The sequence below is a fragment of the Arachis stenosperma genome, chromosome 10 (assembly GCF_014773155.1).
Source record: "Arachis stenosperma cultivar V10309 chromosome 10, arast.V10309.gnm1.PFL2, whole genome shotgun sequence".
NCBI lineage: Eukaryota > Viridiplantae > Streptophyta > Magnoliopsida > Fabales > Fabaceae > Arachis > Arachis stenosperma.
The window spans coordinates 125294849-125307190 of record NC_080386.1 but is presented as its reverse complement, the minus strand read 5'-3'; positions in this window follow the sequence as shown (position 1 = coordinate 125307190).

Below are 12342 nucleotides of genomic sequence, written 5' to 3'. Positions count from 1 at the left end.
AATCAAACCTAGACTGGACCAACTAGTTTGACCCAAAAACCCAACGAATCTGAGAAGTATTTGACTTAGTCAAATCTGGTTAAACATGATGAAACCATGAATGCCAATAGCATTTGAACAGGGTCCCTTTGATAGAGACTAGCAAGCTATTAACTTACCATTTTGTTTAATATATGTGCACTTTTTTTTTAAAATATATTACTTAAAAAATTCATTTTATATATTTAATTAATTAAATTTATTTATTTTAAATAATTCGATTAATAATTCACTAATTGAACTATTAACCTAATAATCTATTATTTTGACCGAGTCAAATTTAATAACTATAAAAAAAACTTAATGTATGAAGAAATAATGTAGATTTGAATCTTTAATTAGCTCTTAGTAAACATTGAAAGAATTCTTATCGTATATGATTTACAAATATTCTTATCTTGACCTATTATTTACAAATCTAGTTAAACATTTTGGATTTTTGGTTCAAGGAAAACCCTTGATATAGTGATTCATGAACAATATACCGAGAATTGAGAGAGTTTATAAGCATTATATATCATCTACAAGTGAAATTAAGAATGGGTAAGCAGGGGCGGAGCTAGATAAAATATTAGAGAGAGGCCAAAAATATTTATACAATAAACTAAAACTAAAATAAAATTTTAGGGGGGACTAAACTGAAATTTACATATAATTTACATGTAAAAAATTAAAATTAGGAGGGGCCATCGCCCCCCTTTCCCACCACCTAGCTTCGCCCCTGTGGGTAAGTATCTCTCTCTTTTTACCTCAAAGGTCTCGAGTTCAAATTTTATCAATTATAATTGAGAAGAAAAATTTGATAAATATGTGAAGAGTATGAATGTGTTATGTAGTACTTAAAATTGGAAGTTGTCCAATTTAATTAACTGAAAAAAAAAAGTGGAATCTATTTTATTTTATTTTTTAGGAAAAGTGTGTGGAATCTATAAAGGGGTGAGTAAATGTTGAATAGAACTCTAAAATAAGTGTGAGTAGATATAATGTTTTTAAGTTTATGTGTTCGTACTTCGTACAAAAGATTTTTGTTACTTTTTTTTTGGTCTTGTAGATTTTTGTTACTTAAATGAAGACGTACTTCAACAAACTATCTTGAAAGCCTCTCTTGTTTTTACCTTTTTATTTATGATATTGCTTTGAAAATCTTTAAAATCTAAAACTTCTTTTGACTTAAAAGGTAGAAATTCTTCCTCTTTTATTAAGTAAATTTAGGAAGTGCCTTTCTTAGTTTCGTAATCTCTTTTATTTAAGTCATTCCTCACGAGTTATAAACAAATAATTAATAACTATACGTGAATTATATATATATATATATATATATATATATATATATATATATATATAAACGTGTTAACCTTATTTTTTTATAAATAACTACTCTTAATATGATATACATAAAAAATAGATTCTCTTAATTTTTAATTATTTTATCAAGCGTAATCTCATAAATTATACCCTCTTTAGTGAAACCAAAAAAATATACAAAAAATATTTTTAATAAAAATTTATATTTAACAAAATAATTAAGAGAAAAAAAAATTGAGAGATCCATTCTCTATATATGTATACCTATATATATATATTTTTGGTTTTCATGGTATTTTTCGACCCGACAGGTCAAGAACTAATCCGTCACAGTACTGAGTTTCATTTAAGGGTTTGTCGCTGGCCAATGAATTGCTGCATGCACAAGGCGGGATTCGAATCCTCGACACTTGTTTAAGCAGACTAATGAATTAACTACTAGACCAACTCAATTTGATATATGTATACCTATATATGACACACAAGAAAACCAAAGATATAGGTGTGAATTGTCTAATCCAACATAGTGGAGCTTTTAGGGTTATGGAGTTATTGATTGCATGTGAAAATAAGGAATAGAAAAGAGCCCATTTGTCTAACCTAATAAGGTAATGAATTAGACCTCATTTGTTTTTTATTCACATGCTACCCACTTTGTTACAACTTCAATTAGAGACCATGTGACTTGCAAGTGTATCCATGGCCCATTAAATTGTGGGGGTTCTCAATTCAACTACTTTCCATTTTCCAATTCAATTATATTTTATTTTTATTAGTTTAGATTATATTTTAGAAGGAACCTTGGCCATCTTATTGGGTTTTTTTATTGATTTAAATATTTAAAAATCTAATTTAAAAAACGGCCATGTTGAATGGAATTAATATTTTTTTTAATATTTGAATCAATAAAAAGCCATTAATTTACATCAAATTTTATTGGTTCATACCAAGTCAATTGCACAATTTGTTGGAATGGAGTTACAATCTTTTTTTTATATTGATTCACCTAGTAGATTTAGATGCAAAATGTGGATTTTTTTTGTTATTTTATAGCTATAAATTTGGATGAAATTAATTTTTTTTCACACAAACTATTTATAAAAGCTTACTAGCTAAATAATATAAAATCATTAATAAAATTCTTCAGATGATTTAGATTATGTACATTTATAAAAACTGTATTAAAAAGGTTTTAAAAGTACTTAGTTTTATATTTTGAAAAACATTGTTTAATATTACGAAATATCTTTAACCAAGAATTTTTAAATAAATAATTTCTAGAATTTGTTTCAATAATAGATGAAAATCTCATTCACTTGTAGCTTTCTCTTATTTGGTTTTTGTTTTTGTTTGGTTAGTAAATGTATATTTTTCTTTCCCAAGTTTACGTTAGTTTCAAGCCCAGAAAATGCTAAAGGCCCAGATAATTTTAGTAGAGCCTATATTGAAATCAATCCATCAATGTTTGAATTTTCACCAATTTAGTGATCTACCGAAAACAAAAATCATGGACTTTCACAAAAAAAAGAGAAAGAGAAATGTTGAAGTATTTTTGTAGTCCTTACTCCTTAGGATGTATTTAGAATTTTGGGATAGCTGTAGGGTTAAAATCATAGTTATCAGAACCGAATCAATAATTAACTCGATCAAGTTATTAGGTCATTGGGTTAATAGTTCGATCAATGCGTCAATGGTCGAATCGTTTGACTCAATAATAATTAAATAAATATATAAAATTATGATCAAATAAATATTTAAATATTAAAAATAAATAATACTTTTATAATTTAATATAATCACAATATGATAAATTTATAATTAATAATATTAATGAAAGAGTAATTAAATTATATATAAATTGTAATTTAAATCATGTATTCCTATAATTATGAAAAATAAAATACTATTATATCTTTGGTTATTATAATTTATTTTTTATTTAGAATAATTATCATTAATCTTTTTTATAAAATTATCTTAATTGGATGTATTAATTAAAATATACTATTAATATGGCATGCATGAAATTGAAAAATAAGTATATATCATTGAATTTTCTTGAGAAAAATTGGAATTGAATAACATTTCAGTATCTCATCATACAAGGCTCCATCAAAATCACATAATCAGTATCAATTTTCACAATTCACAAACAATTTCATCAATTTTTCATTATAACACCTTTTTAGAATCTCGTTAACTCTTGCAAGGCTACAATACCATGATTTTATAATTCAACTAATCCAAGATTCAATGGTGAAACCTTGCCTGATTGAGCTGAAATTTAAGAAAGGTTCCTCACTCATCCTTCTTAATCTGTAGAATCCCATCAATAATTCTGATTTTACCGTGGTTAATTATATATAATTTTGATGCGCTTTTTTTAGTGAAATATTCCGTATATATAATTTTTCTTTATAGGATTTGAATATAAATCACTTAGTAAAAAAATAAATTACTTATAATTATACATATTTAATAAATAAAAGGATGGGGTAATATATATACACAATTTCACTGGTATATATAAATAAGATCGAAAAGAGTCTATATCTAACTTTTTTTTATTACAGTATTTTCTTTATTTATCCTACTTTTAAAAGATTATCAAAACATTTATTTTTTTTCCATTTTTCATATTTGAACTCAAAACCATTAGTTAATGGGCTAAAATTTTAACTAATTTTATATTTATTATCATTATACACATTGAAAAAAAGATAAATTAATAAATACATGAGCTAATATCTATTAATGCACTATGTAAATATATATTAACCGATTGCACATAACCACGTGTGCAATCATAAATCTTAAACTGTTCTATACGCACGTCAGAAGTTAGAATTTTATTTTATTTTTTTTTTTCATTCAACAAATGTGGTTTAGGATTTTAGTGCAGTCAAACAATTTTAGGAAGTTAGGAATGAAAAATGCACATAACTGCTAACGTACATGCTAGAGAGAAAAATTTGTGAAAAGAATAAAGATTTTTTTTATAAACAGTTAAATAATTATCTAATAAAATGTATTATTTTATTTTTATTAATTTTTTAAAATAAATTATACACTCTATTTCATTCTTTGCACACAAGAATTTTTTTTATCATAAATTTCGTCCAATATTAATACTTAGCTACCTTCAAATCAATAACTTTTGAAGAGACTCTATAATATTATTAGATAGATTCTAATATGACTATAGTATAGTGATTATAGATTATGATAACTATATAAGTATTGTTAAAGTTAGAGTCACATTTTTTATATTTTAGTAATCCTTTTTTTAAAATAATACTATTTGAAAAACATAATTTAACAATAAAAAATATTATTTTAATTTTAATAATATTTTTTAAAATACTATAATTATCGTAATTATCATCATAATATAGTCATATTAAAATAATTTATTATTATTATTATTATTATTATTATTATTATTATGTAGGAGTGGTACTTGCAAATAAGAAAATAATGATATAGTTGCTTGAGTACTAAGAAACACAGAGAAAATATGAACAACAGAGAAATTAAAGAAAGAAAATGAATTATTGTATTTTAATTAGAGATAGAATGAATATAAAATTATGTGCTTCATTGAACAATTGTCATAAAATCACTCATGTTAAAAGTTAAGTTGATAAGAAAAAATAATATAAATGGTTATATCTATTATTTCTTTTTAAGTAAGAGCCTCTTTTGAATTTATTTAATTTTTGCATAATTTTTTTTTCACCTTTTATTTATCTCATGCTATTTTTTTCACTTTTGGGTTCACTAAGGATTGAATTCTAGATCTTTTGGAAATAAAATTTTGATACCATATCATAAAATCATTTATCACAAAAATTTTAACTGATAGAAAAAGATAATATAAATGGTTATATCTCTAACAACAATGCACTAGTCACTCCTTTTTATATAACACTAATGCTTTAGCTAACAGTTTCACTACAAAAAAAATTTGGATTAAAATGATACTAATTTTATGGTGGTTGCACAAAATTGCCATTTTTTTGGCTAATCTCAACGCTTTTAGTCTCTACTAGTATTTGCACGATTTTTATGGCGGTTTTAGTTGACCTACTATCATTTTCTGTCTCTCTTTTAATTCGGGTAATTAGTGTTGCTGCATATGAGAAATTGTGGATAATGTGAATGACAAATCCTAATCACTTTCTACCGTTTATCTCACGCCGTTATCTTACATTTCGGGTCACTGTTGTTCATCCCCTCATTGCTGCTCATCTCCTCGTGCTGCAAGAAACATTGTTGTTGCTGCTTTCAATGAGCTTCTACGATTTGGTTCTCGATCTGGCTTCGATTTGAAGATTTGTTGCTGCCGCTTAATTCACCGCCATCGTTCATCTCCTCACTGCCGCTCATCCCCTCGCCACATCTAGCAACACCATGTCGCTACCTTCAATGAGCTTCTATGATCTTGTTTTGGCTTCAATTTGAAGGTTAGCCATCGCCTCTCATCTCCTCGCTACTTTGTTTATAACCTCGCTGGCGCAAGCAACATTATTGCTGTTGATGATTGGATTTTTGACAGTTTAGAATTCACAAATAAATTCTCGTTACAAGTATAGTTTCTAAACCAACAATAATCCTCTCATACAAAAATTTGGTTGTCACAAGTAACAAACCCTTATAAAAATAATCGAAGTATTCAAACCTTGGGTCGTTCTCCCTAAGAATTGCAATAAAGTGTTCTTGTTATTGGCTATGAAGTATGTTTGGGGTTTTTGAGATAATAGACAAGAAGTATAAATGGCAAAGGAAATAAGCTAACAACTAACAAAACTCTTGGCAAGGTACATGAGAGCTAGAAGTCCTATCCTCATTATCCTCCTCAATTGTGGTATCAATTGTCCATTGCTCCCATTTAATCAACCTCTAACTATGGAGAAAGGTCAAGTGGATGAATTAACTTGATTTCTCAAGTCCTAATCAACTCCTAAGAAAAGACTAGCTTTTGTGGAAGTCAAATTAATTAGCAACTTCTAATTATCGATCAATAAGAGAGTTTGATAACTCAAGTGTCACCAATTACTCAACCTAAGCTAAGAGGAGAAAATTCTACTCTAGCATCCTTTCAAGCATTTAATCAAATACTTGGAAGGTATAAAAGGAAAGTACGATAAAATTGCAAGAAAAGTAAATCTACCGTTACTAATAGCAAGAGATTAATAATCAACAAATCAAATCAACAATAAAGAAACATGAATCATAAATTGCATTAAAAGAAAAATAGAAGAAACAAGAGTGCATCAACATAAAAGTAAGGAATTATAAGAATTAAAGTACAAAACTAGAGAGAGGAAGAGTAGAGGAGCAATAATTGATAAAGAAGAAGTAAATCAAAGCATGAATTAAACGTAGATCTAGAGAAGAATTAAACCTAATTCTAGAGAGAAGAGAGAGCTTCTCTCTCTAGAAACTAACTCTAAACTAAAAATAAACTAATTGGTAACTAACTAGTTCATTCTCCTTCAATCCTTGACTTAAATAGCATCAGAAATGAGTTAGATTGGGCCCAAAATGCTTCAGAAATTACTGGCCACGAGTTGCCTTTAGTGAGTCACGTGCAGCTTCCCATGCGTACACATACATCACGCGTACGCATCTCTAAACGCCAGAAAACTATGGCAAATCTTATATCATTTTGAAGCCCGGGATGTTAGCTTTCCACCGCAACTAAAACCGCCTCATTTGGACATCTGTGGCTCAAGTCATGATCGATTAAGTGTGAAAAGGTCAGGATTGACAGTTTTGCGATTCCTTCATTTCTTCATGAGTTATCCATTTCTACATGCTTTTTCTTCATTCCCTCAATTCTAATCTTTGCCTCCAAAACCCGAAATTATTTAATTAAACATATCAAGGCATCTAATGGAATCAAAGTGAATTAAATTTAGCTATTTTAAGACCCAAAAAGCATGTTTTTACTCTTAAGCACAATTAAAGGAGAATTTACAAAATCATGCTATTTCAGTGAATAAATGGGAGACAAGTTGACAAAACCCTCTAAATTCAACACAAAATAAACTCTAAAAATGAAGTTTATCAGCTGCTTTTAGCAAGCTTTTGTGATTTTGTTCTGCCTTCTCTGTAACTACTATGATTACGTCTTCGTTCTCACCGTTGAGAACTTCCTTAAACGTCACCTCCAGACTCTCGTCTTCAAATTCAGTATGGCCAAGTCAATCCAACACGCCAGGGTCTTCATTCGCACCAAATTAAGTCTTCCTTTCTTTTTTTTTTTTAAATTTAGAATTTTTAAATTCGTAATTTTCTATCGATGGTTATTAGTTTTTGCTTATTGTCAAATTAAAAATCTAATTTCCTAGGTTTCTAGGTTTTTAGTAAAAAAATTTTACGTCAGATTAACCTCTCAATATAATTACTCCTAGATATATAATGTCAATATTATTGAAGGCATATGATTATCACAATTATTTAGAGTGGTTTATTTTAGACAAAGTAGATAAAAATATTTCACTCAAATTAGACAGATAAAGTATTATTCCTTCTGAGCGTTTTTATTTGCTGAGGTAGGAGATCTTATGTTATATTTTGATTTGGTAATTGAAAGTTAAAACACTTGTCTAATTCGCTTTCTATATGCATGTACACTTCATACTGGAAATTCCTAATTGCCTATAGTTTGATTTTGGTTTGTTGATTCAAAATCTAGTATTTGGCCTTGCCTTGAATAACTGAGTTCCCCACCAGTGCGCCATGTTACTACAAGTGAACTAGATTCCTTGTCATCATAAGTAGTTTGAGTTAATCTTAGACTATAATATTTGTGTAAATTGCATGCTCAGAGAAAGAAAAATAAAAAATCCAATTGCCCTTGTAGCTTCAATCCTTTCAATTTTTCCATTGCTTCTGGTCTTTAAATAAAAATCTCTTGAAACAATCTAACAGTTTTTGAAATTCCTTTCCCTTCTCACTATTTGGTTAATTGATGATACCTTTGTGCTTTGACTTTGGTAATGAATTTGTATCTATTCAGGTTTTATTCCTACACTATCTAACATTTTGTGACTAATATTAGATAAATAAGAAGTAGGCTTACACTAGAGAAGGTGAATGCAGTAATCAATGACAAAGAGCAAAAGAATCACGATGTGCTTTTGAATGATGTGTTTGTCAAGGATTTTTTTTTTCTTTAAGTTTTTTATCCATTGTTTTACAATTCCATCTAAGGATGCTATTATTATCTTTCGTATAATCAGTGTAGAAGTTAGATACTTTTAGGGATTTGGTAATATATGATTGATGAATATGTAGGATAGATGAAATGATACTGAAAATGTGTCCAAGTTAAACTCTTTTTGTCCAGTGAAGTGTGATTATTATATTAATGATGCTACAATTAATAACTATTGTAAACTTTGGATTTTCAAAGTAAAAATTAGAGACAATATGAAGGACTTTCCTGATTTTCAAAGTAAAGATTAGTGAAGTGTGATTATTATACTGATAGATGACATATGGTGGTTTGTTTGGTTGATGATGATTTGGATAATGGTAATCATCATTAGATTTAGTTATGTTGATCTTGAAGCTTATCATTGGGTAGAAGGAAGGTTTTATGCATAGATTTTCATAAAACTGTTTAGGGATTTCTAGGGGTTAAAATGGAATATCAAAACTTGAAAAGGTGTGCCAACTAAATGTAAAAAGGGTTTTCAAGTTGAGTAAAAGAAATCAAGGGAAGTTGGCATTATATTCGGGTTTTGGTTTGTTGATATAACTAAATAGTAGATTGATATATTCTTATATCATTACAGAATTTCAAAAAATGGAATGAAGGATTCTGTAAATTATCAGATTATTTTTCTAAAAAATTTAGCAAAGTCTATTTTATTCGTTGGAGCTTTTGGATCTGGCCTTTTTATTCATTGGTAGAATATGGAGATTTTAAATCATAATGCAACTTTTATCTTTAGTTGACTTCTTGCAAAATCTATTTCTAAATGAATAGGAAGCAAATTTATACGCGCAAAAATATTCAAAATTAAAATCAAAGCAAGCACTCTAGAAGCAAATAATCAAGACAAAAGAAGAATCGGAGTGAGGAACAGAGATTAACATGACAAAGTGCACTAAAAGTTATGATGGAGATTTTATGTATTAAGAGTTACATATTAAGACATTTATAATTGAAAGATCATGTTATGTTAGATACTTTATTTGTATACGAGTTATTACTTTTGATTTTCAATACTAAAAAAATCATATATTATGTTTAATACATTGTTTATGAGTTATATAATATTTTGTTTATGGGCATTGATTTTTTGTTATTGAGCAAGTTTAATAAAAAATTATGTTTAATGCGATAAAAATTACGGTTAAAATTTGTCTTTTTAAATGATAAAAAAAGTCATTTTTATCCAGTAAAAAGGGAGGTTTGTAACTGCCATTTTAAACAACATGAAATGTCATTTTAACTCGGTAAAAATAGCGGTTTCAAACGCCATTTTAACTAACTAAAAACGCCGTTTTAACTCAGTAAAAACGGCGGTTTCAAACGCCGTTTTAACCAACCAAAACGCTGCTCTGTCAGGGAAAAACGACAGTTCATAAATGCCATTTTAACCAACTAAAATTGTTATTTTCATCCTGGAAATACCGCCATTTTAACCAACAAAAATCGTCGTTTTAACCCTGGAAATAGCGACGGTTTAAACTGTCATTTTAACCAACTAGAAAACGCTTTTATTTAGAAATAATGGCAGTTCGAACCGCCGTTTTAAACTATCCAAAAACTGCCGTTTTAACCTAGAAAATTATGGCGGTTTTCATGAAACCGCTATAATAACCAGAATGACGCCCAGAATTACATTGCTCTTTGAAACTGCCATTCTTGATAATAATGGCGGTTCAAACCGCCGTAAATAAAAAACCGCCATTTTTACCAAATTTTTTTTGTAGTGTTTCTAGAAATAGAAACTTAACCGCCAACTATGCACTAATAGACTTAAGTAATATTGGCTTTCTTGATTAGTAGAAATTTGAGCAAGTCCTACTTCACTTATCTTTACAGCAAAGAGATTCTGATACTCAAGTAAGAAGAGTTAGAAAAGTAATAAATTTAGGATTATGTGTATTGTAATACCCTATTCTTTTCAAATTAGGCTTAAGCCTTATTTGAATTATATTGGTGGTTGATATTCAAATTTTTATAAAATTTTTGAAATAAAATCTATAATTTATAAAAAAAATAATGGATAACTAATTTTTATTTTTGAAAGTCATTTGAAAATCGTGAAAGTCTTAATCATTAGAATTGTTACTAGTTGGGAAATATAAGTGGACATAGTGATATTAACCCAAAAGACGGGTGTACTAAAATATAAAGATAAAAACAATGACAAATTTTACTCATAAAAAAATCAAACATCATGACTAAAATTGTAGTCATTCAATAAAGATCAAACAATACACATAGAAAATTTTAACTCTCTCACTTTGCATAACCATGACTAAAACAATCACTTATCTTCTGTTTTTATTTAATATGAATTTCAGCAAGTATTTGACTTTTCGTATTTATATCCTTGATATCTAGCTCCTAATAATCTTATCGTGTATTGATCTTTTCGCCTCAATCGAGTAGTGTATTGTTTCGTGCTGCATTGTTTCTGAAGATGGTATGGAGAGAGGGGTGAAAAACAAAAGTTTCTTAATAGTGTATCTATATAGTGTCATTGTATCCATCCTCACCCACTCCAAGTTTTAAAATAAAAACATTGATGATGCAATATTGTTCAATTATTACTTTCAAAAGTTTCTGTTAATCAGAGTAATATGACTTCTAGATGCTTCTCACTTACTTATGTTACGACTCATGTGACTCATGACTGAAATGTGTATAATGTTAAATCATACAAAATGTGAATACAAGAACCTTGATTTGGTTTCTCTTTGACATTCTCCTAACTTCTCCTTACTTAAACTGAAAATCATGGTTGACATGGACTCTAATGCAATGCATGAAACTGACCTTAACTTTTTTTAAGCGTTCTTTTAACTTTACTTTGACTTTGGAGGGTATTAAACTCAAATTGCATATAAAATTGATGGGAGTATCCTTTCTTTAATAACGATTCTTATTTCAAAATTTTGTCAATCACTTTTCTTTATTGAAATGATCACTTCGATTATCTTATCTTTGGAAGTCACTTTTTCTTACTAGAGAATCATACCCTCAATTCTTTAATGTACAGTTATTAAAATATTAAATGTGTATGTAATAAAGAGACTTTATATCATGACATATAATGATAACATCCGTATTCACAAATATTTAATATGTGACACATAAAAAATACTATGAAACCCCTATCACTAGTAAAATTTATATTTTGAAGGATTGTTTATTGTTGGTTAGGATTTCACTAAGAGACGTTCTAAAGTGTTGATGGTGGTTATTATCATGTGATGCGGACCATATGTGTCGCAGGTGGATTCTAACACGTGGTAGTGTATAGCGCGGAACGGAGCTCCATGAATATAGCCAGTGTGATGGAGCGTTGGGTTTATTTCATACATTTAATTACTAATTAGTGATAATGAAGTATTTTTAGATTAAGAAATAGAATAGGCCAAGGATTTTGGGCCAGAAACTTTTGTTTTTTTGGTAGGATATGAATTAAGATAGACAACTCTCCACTGCCAAAAAATGGAGATAGGTTCCTAGCTTCAAGGTGGAGTATTGGACGTTATGTTTTTAGAGGAAGGCGGCGGAACAAAAGGAAGGTGGAACCCTAAGTCTTTGTGAGACACAAGTGGAGAAAAGCATAATGTTGCTAGCATATACAAATAGAAACTACACCATATTTCCTTTCAATTAGGTTACGCCAGATCCTCTCAGGCCTAACCCTCTCTCTATCTTTCACTAGAGATGATCGTCAGCAGTCACCAACCTCAAAGTCATGTTGGTCCGCTTCGAGTATCTTGTGTTCGACTGCTTTT